Source organism: Gigantopelta aegis, chromosome 9 (assembly GCF_016097555.1).
Source record: "Gigantopelta aegis isolate Gae_Host chromosome 9, Gae_host_genome, whole genome shotgun sequence".
In the NCBI taxonomy this organism is placed as follows: Eukaryota; Metazoa; Mollusca; class Gastropoda; order Neomphalida; family Peltospiridae; genus Gigantopelta; species Gigantopelta aegis.
Window position 1 is genome coordinate 2,388,654 of NC_054707.1, and position 374 is coordinate 2,389,027.

A 374-nucleotide genomic window follows, 5' to 3' on the forward strand; every position below is an offset into this window, starting at 1 on the left:
CGAGGAGTGGATGGACAAAGGGGTGGTCGCAGCGGTTCTTGGGTGTGGGGCAGTGCCACAGGTGGCATGTTTGCCACACGGTGAACAACCAATTCCCGGTGTTCGTGTCTCCGGTAACGGACACATTGGCGTTGGAGTACGACGCGTTGGTTAAAGCCGCACACCCTAGTTCCATCCAGCGAAAATAAATTATAATTTAGTTAATCTACAAACCTGTAACACACTTAGATCACGTTTTTTATCAAATGGAGTGAAAAAGCAGGTTTTATACGATAAAACCATGGGAATCCCCATGTCCCAATTGCTTGAAATAATTTTGAAAGTTAGTATTCTGATGTCACCGGTAGAAGCACAACAATGCCTACGTCACGACA